The 23431-nt window shown below is 46.5% G+C and overlaps 1 long non-coding RNA gene across 1 annotated transcript in view; it reads left to right on the forward strand.

Moving 5' to 3' along the window:
* Positions 1 to 23431, forward strand: part of LOC135450441 (uncharacterized) — a 62504-nt gene that overhangs the window by 27027 nt on the left and 12046 nt on the right. Inside the window, exon 2 of the long non-coding RNA XR_010441071.1 lies at positions 10186 to 10259. This is a non-coding gene — a long non-coding RNA (uncharacterized LOC135450441). The remainder of the gene's footprint in view (positions 1 to 10185; positions 10260 to 23431) is intronic.

Here is a 23431-nt window from a genome sequence, read left to right on the forward strand (position 1 = left end):
AGAGGATATTAAAGGAGGGTTAGTGTATAGTATATAAATTTCCAAGTTGACTAAAAGAGTAGCCTTGATATAGTTTTAGGAACCAAACCTGCAATATCGTCTCTGCTTTCCCTTCCCAGCTGTCATCCATGCTGGATAAACCTTCCCCTGTCCTGATCCTGCCAAATTATTGACCCTCTATTGTCTCTGGAAACACTGGGAAAAATGACAAATTGGTTTTTTGGTCATTTTTTAATCAACTGTACAGCTTTTGTTGGTCTTTTTTTTAAGGAAAACAAATAGTTTCAGTATTAGTGTTTCATAAGTCAAGCGCAGAGAAAACAGGAGTTAATAAGAAAACAAAAAAGCAAATAGAAATTCTGTAGTGAGAATGCTATATTTGATGTATTTTAATATGAAATGCACAGTAATTTTTAAAAAAGGAAAGCTTTGAGGCTGTTGTTCAGCCCGTTATTAACAGCATTGCCATGCCTGTTTGCTTTAAGTTTAAATATTAATTTAGATGAATTTTGGCCACTGAGGTTCTGCAGTGTGGAATTTTCCTGTGGTGCTCCCAGAGCCCACAGAGTGTGTCAGGGCCCAGTTAACACACAGCCACCCCAGTGCATGTGTTTGCACACCCCTGCTGGCTCAATATTGGACAGAAATAATAGATTTTAATAAGTGCTGCATATTGCATTATTGTTTCCAAGAGCATTTGCTGTTCTGTGAGGCTTTCCCCCCCCACTCACTGAATTTCCTTGGAACCAGAGACATGCACTTAAAATAGTTCCCTGCCTGCTTTCTTCTGTCAGCAGTGGTACACGCTGGGGAAAATCCTGCCGTTCTGAGCATGGCATTTATCATTCATCTCTAATCCAATATGGATTCAGAACAAAAATCTGACTTTCTTTCCTATACAGAGAGAAGTGAAAGGCAGGATTCTGCTTGCAGTGTTTTAATGATGGTTTTTACTGAGCCAGTGCTGGTGGAGCAGCAGATTTTCAGTCCTGTCCAGTCCTGCTCAGCAAAGCCAGGCTCATTTAAACCCCACATTCTCCCTCGGTCCCTGAGCAGCACTGCCACACCTTGGGGATGGGAATAATCCTACAGCCACCTTCAAACACCAAAAATACACATCCTGAAGTGGGGCTTTGCCATTGTCAGAGTCTGAAGTAACAGATCCCATCTCTTTTCCTTGCTGCTTGCTTTGCAGGATCAGTACCAAAAGAAGCAGGGCTCTTAGGCTGGGTTTCTATTTTAATTTCATTTTGTATACAGTAGTTGGATGGACCAAGGGATTTTTGGATTTTTTTGGGGGTTGTTTTGGTCATTTGTTTGTTTGTTTTTGATTTTTTGTTTGTTTTTTAAGTCCAACAAATAACCACAAATAGAGGATTTTTTTTCCTTAAACCAGTCTGGCTGTATTTCCCATTTAGACCAGCTTTATTTTCCCAGCAAAGCACAGCCAAGAACACCCTTCCCCACTGCAGACAAACTGGATTTTTTCCTGCACGAGGCACTAAACTCTTGCTTTGATTTTTAAAATTTTTTTTTTTTATTCTCCTGTGTTCATAACACGATAGAAAATTATGACAGTAATTTTACAGGCTGTTTGCAAAGGAACAAATGGAGCAGCTGAGGGGAAGTTCTTCAGGAACAGAAATATTTGTGTTTGTGGAGAGTGTTTTGGGGCAGGGCTGTGGGTGCTGAGGGGCAAGGATGGATTTGGGATGGGTGCTGAGGGATCAGAATTGATGCTGAGGGTTCAGAATTGATGCTGAGGAACAGGAATGGGTGCTGAGGGTTCAGAATTGATGCTGAGGGTTCAGAATTGATGCTGAGAGTTCAGAATTGATACTGAGGAGCAGGACTGGGTGTTGAGGGTTCAGAATTGAGCTGAGAGTTCAGAATTGATGCTGAGGAACAGGAATGGGTGCTGAAGGTTCAGAATTGATGCTGAGGGTTCAGAATTGATGCTGAGGAGCAGGGATGGGTCTGGGTTGGGTGCTGAGGGTTCAGAATTGATGCTGAGAGTTCAGAATTGATACTGAGGAGCAGGACTGGGTGTTGAGGGTTCAGAATTGAGCTGAGAGTTCAGAATTGATGCTGAGGGATCAGAATTGATGCTGAGGAACAGGAATGGGTGCTGAAGGTTCAGAATTGGTGCTGAGGGTTCAGAATTGATGCTGAGGGTTCAGAATTGATGCTGAATGGCAGGACTGGGGATGAGGAGATGCCTGAAATCAGCAGAGGGGCTCTAGTTGCTGCCCTCTGGATTTTTTGTGTCGTTGGCTGAGTCCTGCCCCTGTTGGCACTGGGAATATTCGTTCCTCACAGTGCCAGGGTGGGAGGTGAGCCCCACACCCATTTTTAGGAGTAGGGCCCACCCCAGCAGTGCATCCTGAGCACAAGCTGAGCCTGGAGCAGGCTGGCAGCTCCTCCCCAGCCCGCTGAACCCCAGCAAATGCGCTGCAGAATGCTGGGAAGGCGAACAAGAACAATGGGGGAGATAAAATAACCCTGCCTTCCAGTCCCTGAAATAGCAGCTCCAAGTCTAGAACTTGCCTCTAAGATATTACAAGAACTTTGCCAAGTAGCACATGAGAAAATAGAGCCCACAGCCATATAGTAAGCAAAAAAATTCTGTTTGAGTATTGACATGACAGTTTTTGAAAGTTCAAGCAGAAAACCAATTATAATGAGCACTGAAAAGCCCGAAGCCCTGCTGTTCAATAAATAAAAAAGTACAACAAACTATTTTCCAAAAAGGTTCTAGAGAGTTTCTTCTTGTCCCACTACTTACAATATGATTACATAAATAGTCTCTATTTGCTGTTGAATTGCCAGGCAGCTGTATTAAAGTACAAATCAAATCAAGTCAGGATTAGAAAGTAAAAGAGCATGGTTTAAAGTAATCTATCCCCCAGGAACTGTGCTCAGATTCATCAAACAGAGCTTAAAGTACAGTATATCTTATACCCTTGTGTTTCCATGCTGCACTGCTGCACAACCAGTTATTATTTTTGATATCCAGAGAACGTTGCTCGTAGCTTTGGAAGGCTCGCTCGCTTATTTAAAGTACCAGAAACCTTCTCTGTCACTTATTATTATTTCTCTTGGTTAAGATTCATGAGGAGGCCGTGAGTGTGGAAGGCACGGAGCTGCTTTATTGATCGCATCGTATTTGCCTCCCCTGAATTACCCGAACCTTGCCGTGGATAAAGGAATGATGTGTGTTCCCCCGCTCCCCTCAGCTGCAGCTGCGATATTTCTGAAAGCTTAAGCCCCGTGCGTGGTTCTGCCTCATCAGCAGAGCTCCCCTCCCGGCCTGGAGGGGCCCTGGGCCCCGGAGCCAGGTCAGTGATCTTTAGGTGAGCCGAGCTGTGACACCAGGGTCCCTGATCAAACTCGTTTCTGCTGCTTCGGGAGCACAGCTGGCTCGCAGAGTGAGTTCCATCATACAGAGAGCATGGCTTCATAAAGCCTGTCTGTGTCCCTGTTTTGGGGCTCAGGAGTGTGAGATCCCCCTTGTGCAGAGCCCGTGGATGGAAGAGGATCCCGGAGTGGCAGAGGAGGTGCAGAGCCACGGGCTGCTCTGTGTCATTGTCCCATGAGCCTGGGACTGGAGCAGAGCATCCTGGAGTGACAGAGCCATGGCCAGTTGTGTGTCATTGTCCCACAAGCCTGGGACTGGGGCAGAGCAGCCCCAGCCTCGGTCACTCCCGATGGCCAGAAGGCAACGTGCAGCAGTGACAATTCCTAGGGATGAATCTGAGTTAGAAATAGCCTGGCTGGATGCTCAGCAGCTGGTGGGTGGCAGATAGTGCCCGAATCCTTCCCTGCGGACACCATGGGGTCTGGCTCAGAAGGGGTCCTGGGGCAGGGCTGGCTCCTGGCTGGTGCTGTGGCTCAGCACAGGCTGCTGGATGAGCAGCAGGAGGAGCTGGGACACTCTGGATGTGACTCCTGACAGGGAATTCCTGCCTGTGCCGGTGGATCGGGAGGCTCCTCCTGCCTGCCCTCCTCAGCACAGAGCAGGAGCACTGCCCATGGTGTGTTGTGAGGAAAGGGCTCTGAGCGAGCCAGGGGAGCTGAGGAAGTTTTCCCTCATGGAAAGGGCTGCAAAGCACTGGGCAGGATGCCCAGGGCAGTGGTGGAGTCACCATCTCTGGGAGTGCTCAAAACCTGTGACTGTGGCACTCGAGGACAGGGCTGGTGCTGCACACAGTGCAGGTTGATGCTTGGACTTGGTGATCTTAAAGGGCTTTTCCGACCTTGCCAATTCCCTGGTTCCACGGTTGTTGCCACTCTGCTGGGGAAGATCATCTTCCATTCAGCACAGGGCAGTGTGTGACTGCGCAGGGAGCCTCCATCAAAGAGAGCCATTAAAATTAAATGTATTGCTCATTTTTGGCTGCTGTGCCCTGGGCTGGGGACCAAGGGGAAGGGGGGACAGCGAGCACTTGTCGCTGCACTCCCCCTGAAAGCTCCATCCTGGGAGTGCCTCCCTTTCTTCTGTCATTTGTGGGTTTTGCTTTGGCTTCCCAAGGAGAGAACAGGACCCTTCTCCTCCCTTTGCCCTCCTCACAATCTCACAAACTGCACGTCTTCATCCCTGCTCCTGCAGAAGCTGGCCCTGGACAGCAAAGCCCTGCGTGGTTATATAAATGTTAGTGGGTTACAGATGAGCCCCTTCCTCATTCCCTCTCCTCTGCTGAAATTGCTCTGAACAATTTTGGGGGAATCTTTTAATGAAGTATTGATTTTTATCAAGCACATCAAACTAAAGGTAAATGTACCGCCGTGTCATGTTTAAGAAAAACAATACAAAAAACCCCGAGCCCCAGTATATTACAGATAAACTAAGATAAATGACTTAAGTGCTCAGTTTGTGGAGTAAATTGAAACCATACATCACAGGCTTTCATTATTTTATATTATAAATACTGTAAAGAGTAGGAAAGATGATTGAACAGTAATACAAAATTAGTACTAATTGTCATGACTCCCTTGATGAGGAAATGTGCTTTTAATACAAATAATGCGGAGTAATCATTATAACAAAAGTTAATTTTTTATCGCCCGTGATTGCGGGGTGATAATCAGAGCACTCTGACATCCATTAAATTGCCCTTCCCCGATCCCGCATGAAGAAATGAAGGGATCTGTGTTAATTTTCAGGCTCCCTTTGATTGGGTGAACCTGTCTCCGTGTTGTGTGACACTCCTGCCACAGGTCATTGCCTGGTGCAGTGTACCATGAAACAAACAAATAGAAAAAGGCACCTTCTGGCACTTTAAGTTTCGCTGCCATCTGACTGCAGCCCCGGTGGGTTGAAATGATGAAAAGCACAGCCTTGGAAAAATCTTCCTATGGTTAGATTGGGAAAAATGAGTATGATTATCACATGTGCTGGGAAGGGCAGGATAGACAGCTGAAGTCATCTCAAAACTCCAGAGAGAGGAGGAAGACAAGAGGTCACAATTATATTCTGGTATCACACTCCCTTTCACGGAGATCTGATCTATTCGGTTTGTTCTTGGAGGGTGCTTAGGGAAGTTCTAATTAAGGGAAGAAAGAATTTTGACACATGTGAAGCAGAGATCAATATTTAGCACCATAATCAGCAATTCCTGATGGTTTGACAATGTCACCATCCACACTGTAACTATCCATTATTCCCGGCGAAGGGAGCCAGGCGGAGGCTAACAGGCTTACTGCGGGCTCTCATGAATCACGGCCAGCAGTGCCTCATTCACTTCTATTTGTCTTCCTTTTCATCTTCATTCATCCTTATAAAGCAGCCTGGGCTGCCACCAGCCTGGAGAGCCAGTGCGGCTCTGCGTCGGGACGGGGCTGGGAACCAGCCTGGTGTGGGGTCGGGGTGATTCCAGTGGGATTGGGGTGATTCCTGTGAAATTGGGGTGATTGCTGTGGGATCAAGGTGATTCCTGTGGGATTGGGGTGATTCCTGTGGGATCAGGATAATTTCTGAGGGATCAGAGTGATTCCTGTGGGATCAGAGTGATTCCTGTGGGATCAGGATAATTTCTGAGGGATCAGAGTGATTCCTGTGGGATCAGAGTGATTCCTGTGGGATTGGGGTGATTCCTGTGGGATCAGGGTCATTTCTGAGGGATTGGGATGATTGCTGAGGTATTGGGGTGATTTCTGTGGGATTGGGGGTATTCCTGAGGAATTGGGGTGATTCCTGTGAAATTGGAGTGATTTCTGAGGAATTGGGGTGATTCCTGTGGGATTGAGGTGATTCCTGTGGGATTGGGGCGATTTCTGCAGGATCAGGGTGATTCCTATGGGATCAGGGGAGTTTTGTGCCAGCCCATGCCCTGTGCCATTGGTGGTCGGTGCACAGGATTTTCCACAGCTGATGGGATCAGATGGGGATGGGTGAGGAGCACCTCACACAGGAGCCCGGGCCCACGGCTCCTCCAACAAGAAACTGAGAGATCAGGAGAGTTATTTTTAGGGTATGATCCTGTACCTGCTTAAATTGATGGCATCCAGCTCTAATGGTGTAGCAGCAAAAGAAAAATGGAGCAGGAGAAGGAGCTGAATCTCCAGTTTTTCCTACTTGAGCATGGAAGACCATCAATCATCCTGTTTACTGCCTGAACTCTGAGCAGAGCTGCTGGAGCATTAGAGAGAAGGATGACACACACACCAAGCCCCCATTTGTTTTCGTTTGTTCTCTCGGGATCATGGCTTTAATTGTTCAAGGGAGGAGATCTGAGAGGTGCTCATGGATCTCATCACTTCACCCAATTTCCCCCCAAAATATGAATTCTGCACCTCCCCAGGCATTTGTAGCTGCTTCCCTTTAAAAATTGGATCCCTCCAGTTTGGGAGCAGAACTGACTCAGGTGAGTGCTGCTCATGTCTGAGCACACCACGAGCACTGAACCTTCAAAGCAAAATAATCTGGAAGAAATTCTGAGCTGAAAATGCTCTGCACTGCCCAAGCTTCCTCACTGATTATGGAGACATTACCTGATGTCACTCTCAGTTTATGAATCTTTCATAAACAATGACAGATTTGCACTGGAAAATGCTGTCACCCCCACTTTGTGTCTAGTGTTGATCAGAATCAAATGAAAACACAATTTGTTGGGGTAGGAACGTGGGAATGATGCTTTGGACATGACATGATCTGCACAACCAGCTGACATTCCCGCCTGATTTAAAGTGAAAGGCAAGTGGTTCAGATGGTAAAAATCCAACTGTGAAATTTGGGATGCCTTCACATGGTTCCTTGGGCACATCTCCAGGTGCCAGGCAATGCAAGGGGGGTCCAGTTCTGCTGCTTTTCTCAAGAATGGGTTATATCCCGTGGAACAGTCTGTTGTTAATCCCCATAAAAATGCTAAGTTTTAACATCACTCCTGGTTCTTTTTGAATAAGAAATCAGGATTTTATATTCAAATATCTGAATAACAGCATTTGGATTTCCATGCTGAGTTTTTAAGGATCTGAAGAGCGACTTTGATATTTGCCTGTTTGTTCTTACCTCCCTGGCACCGTTTAGGCAGAGCCGATGACCCTGCATGCTTCAAGCTTAAAGAAATAAATACTTTGTGTAATGGGATAGAATAATTCGAGGCCACTTCACACAAAGTACATAATTTCTGGTTTTCCTCGCAGTGCCAGTCCCCCAACTCTGTGTTCCTGTGGGTGGGAATGAGAGACCTGGTGCTGCTTTTCCAGTTTCCCTCTGGCTCTGGGGAAACTGCCAGGGCTGGGGCTGGTGCTGAGCCCCTGGTGCCCAGCCCACCCTGCCCTGCCTGGGCAGCACCCAGGGCACCCCCGGATGGCATCTGAGTGAGATGCTGACACAGCTCTCATCCTGACTATCCCGAGCAGCACTAATTAAGGGCTGTCCAACTGTGCTTGCTGTTGAGCCGCTTGCTCCGGTGGGTGACAGGGAACAGCCTGGGATCTGTCTGCAGAATGACATAACAAAGAAGGGGGGAAGAAAACCGGCCCTCAGAGGGGGTGGGCTGCGATGGAAAGCCCTGAACCACGCTTGAATGGCATATTTTGTTGTTATAAATATGTAATCTCAGATTAAGCACCACAGCGTGCTATGTTTTTGCTTTCATTATATATTTATTAGTGCTCCAGTGGTTGCTCTAAGTGATAATTATAGAGGAGCATAAATTAATAAGGAACTTGGGGAATGATCTTCCCTTTGTTAGAAAGGTTATCAATAAATCTTCTTTTTTTTAAATTTTTTTTTGTTTTGAAGAACATGATGGTCAGCACTGCTGATTTGCAGGTTTTGGATGGGGCTGGGGAGGGGAAGGACCCTCTGGGTGCCAGGGGCTGCTCCATGTGAGGCTTGGGAAAAGAGACTGAGCAGCTCAGCTTGGAGATTGAGCAGCCCCAAGTTGGCTTTTCTGTGTAGGGACTTGTGGTGGTGTTCACAGGAGTCCCAGGAGGAGGGAAGAGATGAGAATGTTGACTCCATGTTTCAGAAGGCTGATTGATTATTTTATGATATATATTATATTAAAACTATACTAAAAGAATAGAAGAAAGGATTTCATCAGAAGGCTGGCTAAAAATAGAATAGGAAGGAATGATAACAAAGGTTTGTGGCTCAGCTCTCTGTCCGAGCCAGCTGACTGTGATTGGCCATTAATTAGAAACAACCACATGAGACCAATCCCAGATGCACCTGTTGCATCCCACAGCAGCAGATAACCATTGTTTGCATTTTGTTCCTGAGGCCTCCCAGCTTCTCAGGAGGAAAACCCTAAGGAAAGGATTTTCCATAAAAGATGTCTGTGACAGGGATTTTCCCCAGGACGATGCCCAGCAGGGCCTGTCCAGGCCCCCCTTTGGGTGCAGCACTGCCAGGCACCCCCAGAACAGCAGGAAGGGCCGGGAGGGGTTCTGGGTCCCTCCTGTCCCCGTTGTCACCCCCGAGGTGGCGCCAGGGCAGCGATCAGGGCAGGCCGGGCTGTTGGGGACCCCGGTGGCAGTGGCAGTGACACCTGCCGTGGGCAGCTGCCCCCAGCCCTGGCCGTGCCCCCCACGCCGCTGTCCTTTCCCGGTGCTCGCCTGCGCTGCAAACCAAAGAGCAAAGGTCTTTAACTCTTTAACCAAATTCCAATGTCTGCCAAATTCAATCGCTGTCATTCCCTCAGAAAAAGACACTGTAATATGTGCGTCCTGATCCAATTTTATAGAAAAAGACAGAATTTACATACTGTTTATTTAGTTAAGTCTCTAAAATCAATACCTTTGTCTGTAGCTCTTTTATTTAAAATACATCATGACATTGCAAACTGCTGTATAAATGAATTTTTCCAAACCACACATGTTGTTAATGTTTTTCTATTGCACATTTTTTTTAAAGTTTGAATCGTAGCATTTAATAGATCAACTTAAATGTATTTTAATATTGGATTACTAAAGAATGTTAAGTTTTACATTTCTAAAATTATAAATATTATTTCAAAAGGTCAGTCATTTGCCCAAGACTTATCTGTCCAATGGAGAACATATTTCAAACCATCCAGACACAGAAACTGATCAAGTTAAATACTAAGAAAAAATGAAATCTCTTAATAATGTATCTTTTTTTTCCGTAGTGGAGAGAGCAGCCTTGGACTGATGAATACTCGTGTAGGCTGCCAGCAATGCTTCAGGAAAAGAGAGCCCTCTGTTTTGGGGGAAGACCTGGAATTTATGGTCTTCCTTTACACATAGGTTAAAGTGTGTTTAGGATTGTGTCATCTTTGGGCATGGAAGTTTTTAGTGCTCATAGTGGTGGAAATAAGAACCAGGCCTCAAATGTCACTCCTTTAGTTTCAGTATTTGAGTCCTTGCCCTGCATTTCTTAGAAAGTGGATTTATTCTTTTGTGATTGCTCATTTAAAAATGCAAACAAAACCTTTTTATTGATTTGTGTGTATTGGCAGAATTACTGTAATTGCATCAAATGACATAATTGGTGTAAATAGGTATAATGATGTCATTAGCATGTGTGATTGTGACATTTAACAGTGTAATTAAAATGTATAATGACATGGTAAAAGTCCTTATTAAAGAATGCCAGAAAAGCTCTGCAGGTGGACAGAGCAGGATTTTAAAAATTCAATATTGCTGTCACTCTTTCATGTTCTTTTCAAAGCAGCAAAAGCCATTAGGTCACATCAAAACTGATTTTTAAATCCACAGGTCTGTTCCTGGGAAGGCTTTTTCCCCTGGGAAGGTTCCAGCAGCACCTTGGTGCCTTCAGGGTTCCTGTTCAGGTGGGGAAATCTGCTCACCCTCCGTGTATTCCCTGGGTTCAGCCTTTCTGTGGGACATTGCTCCCTGTTTCCATGGGCATGGGGCTCAGAAGGAGAGCTCAGCTGGGAAGGGACCCCATGGACACCAGCGTGCTCAGAGCAACACTGGCTGTGAGGTTTCAGCTCCAGAAGGGCTGGGAGCAGTTGGAAATCCCCAGGGGATGAAGGGATGCACCAGGCACAAAGGGATTTCATTATGGTGTCCCTCTGAACACCCCTGCCCGGGGAAGGTGACTCCATCCCTAGGGGATGATCCACACTGCTGTCCCATTCTTTGTCTTGGGCTTGCCATGGTGTTTGTGGGCTGGGCCCAAATGGCTGAGGATGTGCCAAAGTTTTATAGAATCATGGAATACCAGACTGGTTTGTGTTGGGAGGGACCTCAAATCCCATCCCATTCCATCCCTGCCATGGGCAGGGACACCTCCCACTACCAACCTAAAGTAAATTGAGGAAAAGTTAATAAAGGACTCCCAGAATCCCAGAATGTTTTGGGTTGGATTGGACCTTGACAGAGCCAATGATCAGTGTGGGATGCTTGGAATATCATAATGTAGCACTGAATTTATTTGTGGTGAGTCTAAACTTTGCTTGGAAATCTGTCCCTTGTCCAAAATCTGGTCACTCTGGTGATGAGGAGCCAAAAGAGGGGTTCTTGTGCGCCTCGTGCTAAGGAATGCTGAGTTAATTCAGCTCTGGGAGTATTGGAGTATTTACTGTTCATAAATGATGAGGCAAAGTCCAACCAAATGTGAATTATGTTCTCACTAATTTAATAACACAAAACGTTTTTTCTCACCTAATGTGTTAATAACAGCCTGTGTTGACACCACAGGGATAATCTCATTTTGAGAGCAGTTTCTGCAAGGAGCTCCTGTGAAACTCTCGTGGGGTTCTCTGGGAGAAGGGATTGCCACCCCACGTGGGTGCAATTAAATGACACCAGTTCTGAACAGAAATAAATATTTTTCAGGTGAAACTTATTATGGTTTTTTTTCAGCAGGTTGTACTTGTTCTATGACAGCACTGTTAAGAACACCAGAATGAGTAAATATTACTCCCCAGCAGGGAAGGTTTGAGTAGGTACTGAGTTACTGTGGAATATCAAAGGACAGGGCCAAGAAACCGCGTTCGAGCGTTTGCTCTCACACTTGAGAGGTCGCTTAATTCCATTGCAGCTGTGCTGAGGGTGGATTGAGGTTTGAGATGTGCAGATCTGGCTGGGTGGGAGCTCCTGTTCCACCTCCAGATAAACAGGAGGCACCAGCTGCTGGATGGAGAGGATGGCTCTTCATGGAATCATGGAGTGATCTGGTTGGAAGGGACCTTAAACCCCATCCGTCCCCACCCCTGCCATGGCAGGGACACCTTCCACTGTCCCAGGCTGCTCCAAGCCCTGGTGTCCAACCTGGCCTGGGACACTTCACGGGATGGGGAATCCCAGTTTCTTTGGGCAGTCTGTTCTCTTGGTTGTGCACAGCACATGTGTGGAATGGTTCCTGCTGAGCTGGGTTCCCTATTGTGAGAAATAGCTACTCACTTTTCAGAAATTAAGAAAGCTTTATTAAACCTTATCAAAAATACAACAGCAGACTGAATAGAGAAAGTGTTGGGGCGCTGGGAGCAGAGGATTTTCCCCACCATGTGCTCCCCCACACAATGGAGGTTTCACCTTTTAACCCTTTAGCCCCTCCCAAGGTTCTGTCCATTGGCTCCTTTGCTGTCTAATTATATTGCTATTTTTATAATCATTTTTTACAGTGGTGGAGATCACTTCCTCAAATCCTCATTGCAGGTCAGGAGTTGCCACAGTGACAAGGCAACCCTCCCAAATGTCCCAACCCCAGCTGTGCCTTGATAACAATGCAAGGGGGTAAAACATAACTATAAATCTGGGCCTCTCCGCACTGCTGGGCCTCACTGCACTGCTGGGCCTTGCTGCGCTGTTGGGCCTCACTGCATTGCTGGGCCTCTCCACACTGCTGGGCCTCTCCACACTGCTGGGCCTCTCCACACTGCTGGGCCTCACTGCACTGCTGGGCCTCACTGCACTGCTGCCTCACGTGGGCATGCAGACACTTGGAATTCATCCCTACCAAACAAATGGAGGCCGCCAGCAGGGAGGGCTCTTGCCAGGCTCCTCTGAGCCAACTGTGTGTGGGGACACCTCTCACCCCACGCCTCCCTCACCCCAACACTGCCTGCTCTGCCCAGACGCTTTTCTGATGCCGCTCCTTCCATCAGCAGCTGACAGAACCTCAGAGGTCTCGTCACACAGGGCAGGCAGTGGGACTTTGACAGGGCGTCTGTCATTGTGCTAACACAGGCACATGGCGACACACTTCATGGGCACGTGCTCAGAGATGGACAGGAGGGATTGGCCCTAGGCCCCAGCAAGAGCGGCATTTCTGTGCTGTGAGCTGACGTGTAATTTGAAATAATAGTGTGCCAATAGTGCTTACAGGAAATTGGTGTAGAATGGGAGCTTCAAAATCAGCCTTTAGCTGGGCAGGAGGGCTCAGGAGCTTCCTACAGCGGGCCCTCATCAGAGTGTGGCTCTGAAAACATTTGTGGTGGTTCTGTTTGTGCAGAGGGGAACAGCGGGCTGAGTCCTGACTGCATTCCCTGGAAATGTCCTGGAACTCCTCAGTGGCTGAGGAAAGGGCTGTTCCAGGCCAGCTGGGACAGCTCACACTTCTGATTTTATTCACACACCCAGGCCTGAACTGGCATGGCGCTGGTATCAGGATCTGTGTCTGTATATGGATTATGGATATAGCTTTAAGTGACTCTGTTTGTTAAATCACAGATTATCCACTGCTACCCCAAACTGTTCAACTGTCCAAAGTACAGGAGGTCACTGTTAACACAGCAAATAATTTAAAGCTCTGAATGCTGGAAGGGGGTTTGGGGCTGCTGGACATCACACTGTAATTGCTCATTTAACTAATTTAGCAAATCCCAAAGCAGCTGGACAGTTTTATTTATTTATGGATTCTATATTATCTAAAGATGTTTTATGCATGTGATTTTGAACTGATTCACTTAAACCTCTACACAGAGGAGAACCAGGTCTCAGTGTGATTTACTCTTTCTCTTCTGTTACCATTTGCTGTTTGTGGGAAGTTCATATTTCAGCTCAAAGAGGAGAATTTTATTACTCTAATTATTGTTCGCTAAATTATAGAGTTTAAATGGTGACTAAATAGTTCTTGTACCATCTCCAAGTCAGAATAGCTGGTAATGCTGTGAGTGAAAGGGATAATTTCAGATGGATATAAGGGTGTATCAAGCAAGGCAGTAATTTAGGAGTTTGCCTGATTTCCTAACAGCTTCTATTTCCCTAATACATTTATACTATAATGTGCTCTAAACATATTAAAATGCGTTATCAGTCGCTTAGCAAACCTCCCTAAAGATGTTTGTATTCATGAGGCAAGTGTAAGCAGAAGAAACACAGCTTTATTTCACTTACTCCGCTGCTTTGTTCATTAAGCTAATTACTGTATTCTACATCCTTCTTTTTCATCTCACTTGTTTCTGGAGCTTGATCCTTTCCCAACCCTGAATCGACTGTTACTGAACAGTTGAAGCTGAACAGGAAGGAATTGCAGGTGTCAACTCACAGTTTACAAATATGACATCTCCTCTGGCATAGCTGGAAATATGAAATATTGATTTATGTGCAGTAAAAGGTCTTATAAAAATGATCACATACACATGAGAGATTAATGCGCTGGAGATCAATAGAAATTTCATTCTTGACGCTAGACTGTCACCTATGGTGAAATGCTAAAATACAGAAATCAATATTATCTATGAAATGTCAAATTTATTATAATTATGAGGATGAAAGCTGGCCAAGTGGCTCCCAGGAGAGAAGGAAGGATAGGTTACTGTGCTGAAGCATCCTTCATGTCCCTTGTTCACTTGCTGCCAATTTGAGAGCAATATTGGTGCAGGGGGTTTTCAGGCATTATGTATCACCGTGCAGGAACAAATTCCTCCTGGAATATTTAACTCTTGAATCTGACAATAACACAGGCGTCTCCGCAGCCAAACGGCTCGGGGGGCTTGGGGAATACAGAGCCTGGGGGCTGTGGGAAATGTGCCAAATGCAGAGACATTGCTGTGGGGGTGGAGGGCTGAGCCCAGCCTGCTGAGGGAGTTCAGCAGTGCGGGGGGATGAAATCCCTGAAATTGGGGGTGCTCCTGTCCTTCTGTGTGCTGGGGGCATTTATCTGATTGCAGGATTTACGTTTTGCGTAGGCTTAGCTATCAGCTCGGTTCTTAAAATATGGCCCTTTGGTCTGTTACTTCTTGTCAGTGTTCAGAGAAATAACACTGAAAGTTCTGAGAAATAGCTCCACATCCAGTGCTGGAGAAGGGTGTGTATGGTCCCACTACCTGTGAGTGGTACAGATCCTGCAGGGATTTGTACAAGTGTGTGCCAGGGATTCACTGAGGGGATTTGTACAAGTGTGTGCCAGTGATTCCTGCAGGGATTTGTACAAGTGTGCACCAGGAATTCACTCACTGAAGGGATTTGTACAGGAGTGTGCCAGTGATTCCTGCAGGGATTTGTACAGGAGTGTGCCTATGATTCACTCACTGAAGGGATTTGTACAAGTGTGTGCCAGGGATTCACTCACTGAAGGGATTTGTACAAGTTTGTGTCAGCAAACTCCTTTCATGCATTGAGTTTACAGTCTCCCCAAAACTAACCCAAGGAGGTTGTGAACTGGCAAGAAAAGAATAACAGATCCTGGGTTCTTCAGAGTTTTTCCTTTGTTGTAGGCCTCTGATAGAAGTGGGATTTTGTAATTAGTAAAAGCCGCCTGATATCTGGGGATGCTGTTAAATATCTGATGCCATGGTAAAGGGTTTGACTTCTTGCAGGTGAATTGTATTTTTTTTGATGTCTTCTATTTCTGTTGCATGGGGAATTTGAGTTCAGTTATTCAGTGTTAGCCATGTAAAAAAATTCCCTTTATGATTCCCTTTAATTCCCTTTTGTACCCTGTACCTCTTTGGTGCTTTGGTTCTGTTCTGCTTTTACTCCTGACCGGCCAAAATATCCTCCTGTCTTTATTTCCCACTCTGTGAGTGGCCCTTCTGCCCCTCAGGAACCACAGGTGCCTTCATCTAACCCTTTTGAAGTGCTGTTATGTGTCATTTTACCTTCATTTTCAGGGCCTTTGCTTTACTTTTCTGATTTCAGTAACATCCCCCAGAGAGGAAGGTGAGGAATACTCTCCTTCAGTGTGGGATTATTGCTGCTGCCCTTGTCTTTGAAAGGAAAAATGCCTTTTGGCTTATCAATATTTCCTTCTCCTAAGCTGCCCCACACACTCCTGGTCTTTTCTGCCTTGCCTGGGGCTTTTTTGGGGCAGCAAACTGGAATCTTTATAAAGCAGTGGCAGAATACACCTGCAGCTGCAGGAGTGGGGATGCATTTAGGTCAGGGTGAGACCTGGACTCACCTGAGCTCTTTGAATGGGCAAAGAGCCTTTGAAAAGTCAATTTATTATTATTTATTTCTCGTTCATGTTCATGGAAATAGCAGTGCTCCTCATCCAGTGCAGGAGAAGGTGTGAGTGATACCTGTAGTGGGGAGGGCAGGGCTCCAGGAGGCAGAGGGCTCCTGGGAAGGGCAAGTCCTGCTTTCCCTCTGCTTTTCCGTGCTGCACATTCATTGGCACAAAGATCCTCCTGAGAAACTGGGTTTGGGCTAGAAGCAGCACTTCATGCCTTGCGTAGTTTTGCTTTAGAAAGGAAGTGATCATTCATGAGGAATTTGTGGATCTCAGGCTTTTTGCCAGGGCACCACAGTTTGGGACAGTGCTGGCCCAGAGGTTTTAAGCTGATGTTGGATTGTTTTCACCCCATTTTACCGAGGATAAAACTGCTGCCCCAGGAGATTTGTGCCAACGTCTTCAAACATATTCTGAGCTTTGATGTTCAGTTTGGAGAGTCACAGAATCACTGAGGCTGCAGGAGACCTGCAAGCCCAACCTTCAGCTGAATCCCCCCGTGCCCACCAACCCACTCTGGGAAACAAACACCCTGTCCACTTGTTTTCCCAGCATTTCCAGGGATGGTGGCTCCAGCAGGGCCCAGGGCAGCCTGGGCAGTGCTTAACCCCTCCTCCAGGGATGGGATCTCCCCTGATGTCCAACCTGGGCCTCCCTTGGCACAGCTTGAGCCATTTCCTCTCGCCCTGCCCCTTGTTCCCTGGGAGAAGAGACTGGTCCCCACCTGCTACCCCCTCCTGCCAGGGACATCTAAGCTCCTTCAGGCACTCTGAAAGCAGCTTTTTGGGAGGTTCCTTGCCAAGAAAATGGTGAAAAACACAAACCCAAATCAGGTTTTGTGTTCCAGACACCAACAGGGAGTGGAACACTTCTGTTCTTGGGGCTGCTGCTGAATGCGAAGCGTGTCTGTGGGGAAGGAGTAAGTGCAGAGTGGAGCAGCAAGAGAGAACCTGAATCTTCCACGCTGTCTTGGCTCTGCCAGACTCCACACTCTTCGCTCAGAGTCGCTCTGGGAGGGATGCTTCAAAAAAATACAGATATTTCCCATCAAAGTGTGTCTGTGGCAACCCCACACCCGCCCGGCTCCTCCATGAGGAGATTCAGCTGCTGCTGTTGACAACTGAATGGACTGAACAGATCATTCGGTGAGAAAAGAATTCTTTACCACCTTTAATTGTGAAATAATTCCTTATTCATACACATTCATTTCCTAACGCTTTCCTTTTCCAGGCCCTTTGCATTTTAATGCATTTCAATGCATTTCCAGTTAAGCAAACAAGTAGATGGAGTTGATTTCTGTCTGTAATACACACTTTCCTTTTCTATTTTTCCTTTTACTTGTGGGAAGAGGCAGAGAAGGAAGAAAACGATTTATTTTTTTTATTACACTGTAGCATTTACACAGTTTTTCTAAATAGAGATTTGGGGAGATTTTTTTTCACCCTTTTCCCTGCTTCTTAAGGTTTTTCTGTACCTCAAGTAGCCAAAGCAGTTCAAGTTAATACTTAATGCACCACACTTTAAGAGATAGGCATTTCTTGCAGTCAGGTCTCAATTAAGAGATAAAAGACAAAAAGTGCAAAGCACTTGATAAAGCTCAGCATACAAGGAGCAGCATGGAAGTGCTTGAAGCTGTCCATAGCGATAACTGGATAGCCAGCTGGAATCTTCTTGAAATGAAGTGGGTGCTCTAACTTATCAAATTCCACATATGGGGAAATTATTGGTGCCCACAGGGGTGATTAACACGAACTCAGTGGGTCAGAAACAAGCTGGGATAAAGGTGAGGGCTGTATCTGCCTATCAACACGGAATGGAGCCATTTAGAGGGAGATAGCGGCGGGCTTTGCACTGCCCTGTATCTGCAGCACTGCAGCTTGTCAGGGGAGAGGCAGGGGGAAGCTGCACACCCAGCCTGTGCTGGATGATGTGCAAATTGCAGTGCACATTAAAATGTAATCTATTTTAATAAGTCATATTAAGATTACATTTTAGATAATTGTCTGTTTATCTTATACAACAAATATTTGCCCTGCTGTATGTAGTCCCTGTCACTCTCTCGCTTTCTCTTTAAATTCCGAGTGCCAGCACCAAAAGAGAGAGCAGCATTTAACTGGGAGAGGGAAGGCATCAGCTGGAGCTCAGGTGAGCCAGGCTGGCAGGTGAGGAGGGGCTGGGCAGTGCCAGTGGCTCTGCCAAGAGCAGTGTGGGCATGGAGGCATCAGTGTGAAATTACTGGAGCACAGGCCTGGAACAGGATTATTTTGTGCCCATTTAAGGCGTTTACTCATCACTCCTAATTTTGTGTGGTCGCTGCTGCTCGCTGTGTTTTGTTTCCTGAGAGCTGTGGAGCTGTTTGAGGTGTTCCTGGGCTGCACTGGGGAGCCAGAAGCTGGTTTGGAGCTGACACCTCAGTGTTTCAAGGGTGATGGGGACGATGGAGGTGGACAGCTGAGCCATGGCTGGGCACTTTTTCAAAACAGCCAAACCCCCACTGTCTAGATCATTAATATACATTAAATTAACAGCATTTGCTTTTTGGTTGTGGGCAGCAGAAGCTGAGTACTCAGGTAACAAGATTCCTGGGGATCCTGGAGTGTTCAGCTGCTTGTTTCTCCTTAGCAGAGCCTCCCCCAGCAGCTGGGCTGGGCAGGCACCTCTGTTTTGTGCACACACCACACGGGCTGTTTATTCAGCCCAGAGCCCATCTCCCTTATTTGCTTATTCCACGAGCAATTTTGGTTCATTTCTGATGGGTTTTCCCCCTACTTTCTCAAGTACACTGCAATTTCCAGCCCAGTATTTGCTCAGCTGACAGCCCTGTAATCGATGGCTGGAAATAAGGCTGAATCCCGGCATTTCTGTTAAAAGAAAGTGTTTGGGAACAATCGGATGAACAATGGTGTCGGCAATAAAACTTGGAGTGAAATTGGGCTGGCACGGCTGACCCTGGCTCTAATCTTTGCTCCTGCCATGGGACTGAATGTCAGGAGGTGAGTCCCGGTGACATCCCTCAGCCTGCAGGATTGAGGGCACCGAGCACCTCCCTGCCTGGCCACAAACAAACTAACAGCTTCAAATGCCTCTTAACCTTCATCTCCATGAGCTTCAAAGGATCAGCATGAGATGCATCTTCATCCCTCATCGCAGCAGAAACCCAGGGACAATGTGATCAGTGGGCTCAGGGGCTGTGCCTCCTCTCCTGCAAATGTCTCCTTTTATTCTGCTCCCTTGAAGGGGAAGCAGAAGGGAAAGCAGGGAGTATTTTGGTGCAAAGCCTTGTTTCCTGCAGGTATTTGTACCTCTGATGGAGTAGATCCAAATTAGGGAGTGAAAAGTGTCTGGGGAGACTAAGATCTCACCTGGAGCATTTTTTAATTTATTGCTTATAATCAATAAGGGAGAATTTTGATGCCCAGTAAACTTTTCCTCTTTTTTTGCATTTTTCTTCATTTTCCCTTGGTGTTTTCTCTTTTTGCTGCCTGTTAAAGCAGAAGCAGGTTTGAATAATTCAGAGTTTGTGAGTCAGGAGCTGGGAGGGTGAGGTGACCACCTGACACTGGTGTGCTTGATTTCTCTCCATTAACGCTGCATCATTAACTCTGCTCCCCTATTAAAGGGAGAGGCTGCCCTGTGCTGGGGTGCAGAGGGAGCTGAGAACAGCTCTGAGTTAACCTGGAGCAGGGCAGGGGCCTGGTGCCAGCTGCTGGGGAGTGCAGCTACACCAGGGCTGTGTTCTGGTGCTTGCTTGGTATTCCATGGAGGTGTTTCTGCTGCTTGGGCTGGTGCCTGGGGAAATACCATCCACTGCCTGGAAAAAAATAAAAGAACATCTCCAGCAGCGTGTTCTACCCTGAGCAAAGTAAACTGTGAGTAAAGGAAAGGTTAATCAAAGTGGTGTCTTGCTAGAAGGAGCAGGGAAGATGCATTGTGCTGCTTGCCCCCGTGGCTGCAGAGATCTACCAGGGATGCTGCAGGTGTCAAAGGCACTGCTTCTGACCCCACCATGGGACAAAGCAAGGACAGAAGGGTAGGAAGCAGCTCCTGGAATGTGGGAGCTTTGCTCTGAGCTGCCACTTGTGATGCAGGTTTGAGATCTGGGCAGTCCCAGGCTGGGCATGCCTTTATTTCAGCTGCTGGTTCTCAGGCCATCAGGTATTGCTGAAATCACTGAAAACAGGCACAAGGAATATCCCTGGAAAGTGGGAAAATTTGGTGTTAATTACACACCACCTTTTCCCAAGCAAAGGAAAGCTGTACCCTCTTGCACTGCCTTAACTACCTTTATTATTTGAAGCAGTGTGGGCTGGCTCTTCCCCACCACAGCTGATCTGCCAGCCTGCACAGGTTTGCCTTTTCCTTGTGGAGGCACAGGGCAGGGAGGCTCCTGCTCCAGCCCTGTTTGATAGCCTGCCACAACCTGAGCTGAGCAGGTGGCAGGGTGAAGTACAAAAGCTTCACTAAACAAAGAATTGTTATTTCCTGGACTGTGCCCGCAGGGGAGGAATCCTGAAAGCAGAGCAGGCACCTGACAGCCAAAGAGCATCCCAAATTTTTAAGCGAACAGTTCGATTGTTCTTTTATAAAGCTATGCAGATGAACGGCAATTTGTAAATAAAAGAGGGGTTTGTGATGGCTGGCCACTGAAAAAGATAGTAAATTATGAAGTGGGTTGTTATTTCTTGAGAAATTGGTTTCTAAAGCTGCCTGGATGAGCTGTTTTTGTCCACCTGACTCTGGGCAGGGCACTGTGAGCAGCACCAACAGCCACGGCCTGCTTTTGCTGGGATTGCCCTGGGATAGGTGACATTGGGACAGGTGACATTGGGGGCACACCCTGCTGGTGGCTCTGCCTCAGTCCCAGAGCTTTGCTCCCCCTCCTCTCGCACACCAAACCCCAAGCCAGCAGCCCCGTGGCCTCTGCCGCGAGCCCAGAGCTCCTGAGCAATAAACACCCCTGGCCCTGCTGGAATTAATAAAGTTACTTTGAGCCTCAAATGGCTCTGATTTGCTTCCCTGTTTTCATAGGTGATTTCACTAAGCAGCAGCACTTGCTAATCCCACATTCACATAGATAGAAGGTCAAAGTTGGTCAGTGAGCCAAGAAATACCATATCAGGGTTTCTTTCCTCTCCAATTGAAAGAGGTATAAATTGTGGAATTAGTGTATTGATTGAAGGCTACAACTTCAAGCAATCAGTTTTTCTGGCTTGACAAGATTATTTTATCCTACTTTTCTTTTATTATTATGTGTTGTATTTGAGTCATCCTTCAGGCAGATGAAGTGACAGCTTGATTTAACTCAATAAAACCCAGCAGTTAGGAAACCTACTGAGCCGAACAAAAGCGGAGGGAAGGTGCTCGGCGGCGTGAGCAAGCAGAGCGTGCTGCAGGGACACAACATTAACGGGAATTAGGCTCTAATCAATGCATTTCTATGGAAACTCTGCACCAGGCTGCAAGCCCTCTGTGCTGGGCCTGTGGACGGGGGGTTCTGCCCTTCCTACCAACAAGTGAAATTGAAATTTCTGCCGCCGGTTCTGTTGGAGCTGTGCTTTGGTGGAGTTGCAGAAAGTTCAATTTTGTTCCTTTCCTGATAAGTTTGAAGGGAAATGCTTTAGTGGGGGTTGTAATTATGTGGTAATTAAAATAGTAATAAAGTAAGTAAAAATAATAATAACGTAAGTCTTTGGACAGGAGGTTTTTGCTTGGGTGTAGATCAGCAAACACAAATGCTAAAATGTGTATTTTTGTCTTCACAAGGGTTTTTTTCTCTTGGTCCTGCCTGTGTTATGTGTGGAGTAAAGGGCCCAGAAAAAGGATGGTGTAAGGCAGCTCCTCTTCCTCCTGGATTTGCCAGAGGTCCTGGTGCAACCAGCTGTGAGGATGTGCCTGAACTGGGGCCCAGTAAATGACCCCATGTCCCCTTTGTCTGTGTGGGCAGTAGGTTCAGGGCCATGCACTGGGATTGGCATTGGGATTTCTTGCAGGAAAGTGGGAACTTGCTGGAGTGGGGTGACCCGTGTTGGCTCTCAGGGTGGAGAAGGAGATGGCCAAGGTGACAGGAACAGGCCTTGCCTCTGCTCCTCAGAGGTGTCTGCTCACTGCTCCTAGTTCCTCAGCAGATGGGAATGGGAAAAACTCATTATTGATGTGTGAAAAATTATCTCAGTGCATTATTTACACCCTGGAAGTGCTCCAGGCCAGGCTGGGCAGGTCTTGGAGCACCCTGGGATGGTGGGAGATGCAGGGGTGGAATGGGATGGGCTCTGAGGTCTCACTCAACCCAAACCATTCTGGGATTCTGAAATTCACTGTATTTTAATCATCATTTGATTTGGGTGATGAGTTCAAGATCCCAATTATCTATGTTAATTAGCAAATGATCTCTTGCTGAGTTATCTTGAAGAGCCACTGATTTGGCTGGTAGGTTTGGGTTGGTTTCTTTCCCACTTGGACTATTTTTGCAGACGTGCATCTGAAATCCTCATGGGTGTCAGAATCACTTTAAAAGTTGCATTTAATAAAATAAAGTTGCATAATCTATAAATACATTTAAAATCCACTGCTTTAAGCAGCACTCCTGTGGCAAACAGCAATATCTGCCCAACACTGAGGCAGTGTGAGGGACTCTCTTGCAGTGAGGTCTGGATCCACGCTTTTCCATCTCAGTTCCTGTCGTCAGTGGGATGTAAAAACAGGAAAAGAACAACTCCCACTTAAGGGCTCAGGTGAAAGCCCAGGCTGCTGCCCCATTATTTTAAAAACCATGGTTTGCTACTTTCAGACCATGCATTAACATTCACTAACTTGTGTGTAATTTCTCCCACCCAACATTTCTTCACCATTTAAAGTTGTTTTCATCTTCCTGTGGAACAGCATTTATTGTCATGATCTCCTTAAACTGCAGTTTGGTAAATGACTTGTTTAAATTTAAGGAAAAGAGGTTGTTGATAAGTATAGTTTTCTAATACTCTTCCTCAGCTGTCATTTACTTTGACTAAATTTATTTAAACCACCTTAACCTTTCAGAGAAAGGCCAGGAGATGTTTAAAAGAATAATATGTGTCTGACATTTTGGTTTACCAAAAGGACACCATCATAATTCTGTAGTGCCTCTGTTAAAAATAAGCTAAGAAAAGAAAACTAAAATCTCTTTTTCTTTCTGCTTAATTTTGAAAGAATGGAAGGAAATTTGATTGATCGCTGCATTAGGAAGTGACCTGCAGAGGTGATCACCAATGCATTGATCTGTCCCTGCAGCAGGGAGTGATGAGCAGCTGCCAGGTGCAGGTGGCCTGTCCCTGCCTGAGGAGCACCTGGGAGGTTTCCATCCTGATCAGAGAGGTTTCCATCCCGATCTGAGAGGTTTCCATCCCCAGTTTGAGAGGATTCCATCCCATTCTGAGAGGTTTTCCTCGCATTCTGTGAGGTTTCCATCCCAAGCATGAGGTGTTTCCATCCCCATTCTGAGAGGTTTCCATCCCGATCTGAGAGGTTTCCTTCCCCATCTGAGAGGTTTCCATCCCCATCTGAGAGGTTTCCATCCCCGTTCTGAGAGGTTTCCATCCCCGTTCTGAGAGGTTTCCATCCCCGTTC

This window comes from Zonotrichia leucophrys, chromosome 7, assembly GCF_028769735.1.
Source record: "Zonotrichia leucophrys gambelii isolate GWCS_2022_RI chromosome 7, RI_Zleu_2.0, whole genome shotgun sequence".
Classification (NCBI taxonomy): domain Eukaryota; kingdom Metazoa; phylum Chordata; class Aves; order Passeriformes; family Passerellidae; genus Zonotrichia; species Zonotrichia leucophrys.